Below are 2,706 nucleotides of genomic sequence, written 5' to 3'. Positions count from 1 at the left end.
ATCCAGTGGTTGAACGGGAAAAAATACTATCGTAATTTCATCTAAAATACCATAAACTTTTAAAACAGCTATAAATTAACATTAGAAATCCTTCACATTTAAGATAAGCCTTTGTTTACAGTTTTTAATCCTTTTCTTTCTTTTTTCATTTCGGCTAATCGAAATGAAAAAGATGAGAAGAGTGTTTTATTTTTACTTTAAAAATATCTGGAGATGATTAAGACCGCAAAGTGTGTCGTCTTGAAATAAAATAAAAACAATAGATAATAATAATAATAATAATAATAATAATAAAAAAAAAACAAGAACCCAAAGCTGTTCTTTTGATATGACCAACACCTACTGACATAATGACGGATAATAATAGAGCAGAGAACCCAGCCCACAAGGATTTTTGCACAGTCATTTTTATGTATTTTCCAAATCTCTACTACAAAAACAGTTCGTTATAAGTAACATGATCACTGTATTCAAATTATTGTCTATTTACACATGAACACAATAATCACAATAACAATCGCTGCTAGTAATTACAAGTGGCTATACAAGTAATTCCCAGTTTGATTATATACAGTGCCCTCCACTAATATTGGCACCCAAAAATAAATATGCATTGTTTATCCTTTTGATCTTTCTTTCAAAAAATTCACAAAATTCTAACTTTTCATTTAAGTAAAACAACTGAAAATGTGGGAAAAAGCTGATTATGAAATAAATGTTTTTCTCTAGTTCATGCTGGCCGCAATTATTGGCACCAAATTATTGCAACGTCCTTTTCCCAAGGTAACAGCTCTATGTCTTCTTCTATAATGCCCGATGAGTTTGGAGAACACCTGACAAGAGATCAGAGACCATTCCTTCATGCAGAATCTCTACAGATCCTTCAGATTCCCAGCTCCATGTTGGTGCTTCTTCTCTTCAGTTCACTCCACTCATTTTCTTTAGGGTTCAGGTCAGGGAACTGGGATGGCCATGGCAGAAGCTTCATTTTGTGCTCAGTGACACATTTTTGTGTTGATTTTAATGTTTGTTTTGGATCATTGTCCTGATGGAAGATCCAACCACGGCCCATTATAAGATTTCTAGCAGAAGCGGTCAGGTTTTGATTTTTTATTTGTTAGTATTTGATAGAATCCATGATGCCATGTATCTGAACAAGATGTCCAGGACCTCCAGCAAAACAAATAGGCCCACAGCATTAAAGATCCAGCAGTATATTTAACAGTGGGCATGGGGTACTTTTTATCCATGTGTGCACCAAACCCATCTGGTGGGTTTGCTGCCAAAAAGCTGTTTTTTTAGTTTCATCTGACCACAGAAGCCAGTCCCTTTTTAAGTTCCAGTCGTGTCTGACAACTGAATATGCTTGAGTTTGTTTTTGGATGAGCGAGGAGGATTTTTCTTGAAACCCTCCCAAACAACTTTTGGTGATGTAGGTGCTGTTTGGTAATTTTTTTAGGCTTTCTGAGACTCAAGACTCAACTAATTTCTGCAATTTTCCAGCCGTGATCCTTGGAGAGTCTTTGGCCACTCAAACTCTCCTCCTCACTGTGCATTAGGACGATTTAGACATACGTCCTCTTCCAGGAAGATTTGTAACATCTTTAGTTGACTGGAACTTCTTAATTATTGCGCTGATGGTGAAAATTTTCAATGCTTTAGCTATTTTCTTACAGCCACTTTCTATTTTGTGAAGCCCAACAATCTTTTGCTGCACATCAGAACTATATTCTTTGGTTTTTCTCATGGTGATGAATAATTAAGAGAATTTGGCCTTTGTGTTTACACATATTTGTACTCCTGTGGAACAGGAAGTCATGGCTGGACAATTTCATGCTCCTAGTCACCCTGGTGTGCTAAAAAAAAATGTAAATATGAATGGGAATATACTTCAGAGATATTTTACTCATAAGAATTTCTAGGGGTGCCAATAATTGTGGCCTACATGTATTGGAGAAAAACATTTATTTCCTAATATGGGTTCCCCCCCACTTTCAATTGTTTTCCTTCGATGAAAGGTTAGAATTTTGTGATTTTTTTGAATGAAAGATCAAAAGGATAAACAATGCAAATTTATTTTCACAGCCGTCTTTGCTCATATTTACTAAGGGTGCCAATATTTGTGGAGGGCACTGTAGATATATTGTATGATTCTTCTAATAATCATCCAATGATTTAGAACCTTTTGAATAACTTGTGTAAAGAAAGAAATGCACTTGTGTAAAATGCACTTTCTTTTTTCAAAGAAAGTGCATTAGCAACTCTGATATAAAGCACCAGTGCCTATATGATTATGCAGACCAAAAGACATTATGTGACTGTGTAGTATGTATGTATATATATATTTATTTATTTATTTTCATTTTTAAAAAATACAGCACAAGCAAAATTGTCAGCGCTCTTGTCACAACTGGAATAATTTTGTTACATTTGAAATGTCAACATACTACATGATCATACTGTAGATAATGTGATGAACTACATCAATGGCTGTTCTGCTAGAACATCTGTGTGAACTTGAGGAGAAATTACTTCATACATCCACAAAAATCACTATTACACTAGATTAAAAAGAAATGAAAAAAAGCTTGCAAATGACACTTGATATTTTCTATATATTAAGCAAGCAGCAGCTGTAATTGAAGAGGGAAGTGTGTGTCCAGTTTCTACATGACCGATACACAGGGTTAGGAAGGTCACTTTTAA

The 2,706-nt window shown here is 34.7% G+C and overlaps 1 protein-coding gene across 23 annotated transcripts in view; it reads right to left on the bottom strand.

Moving 5' to 3' along the window:
- The window catches only part of parp4 (poly (ADP-ribose) polymerase family, member 4), a 29,637-nt gene that overhangs the window by 12,751 nt on the left and 14,180 nt on the right, over positions 1-2,706 (bottom strand). The gene's annotated exons all lie outside the window — the stretch shown is intronic.

The sequence above is a fragment of the Ctenopharyngodon idella genome, chromosome 9 (genome assembly GCF_019924925.1).
Source record: "Ctenopharyngodon idella isolate HZGC_01 chromosome 9, HZGC01, whole genome shotgun sequence".
NCBI classification, from domain to species: Eukaryota; Metazoa; Chordata; class Actinopteri; order Cypriniformes; family Xenocyprididae; genus Ctenopharyngodon; species Ctenopharyngodon idella.
This window is presented reverse-complemented; position numbering and strand designations above follow the sequence as displayed.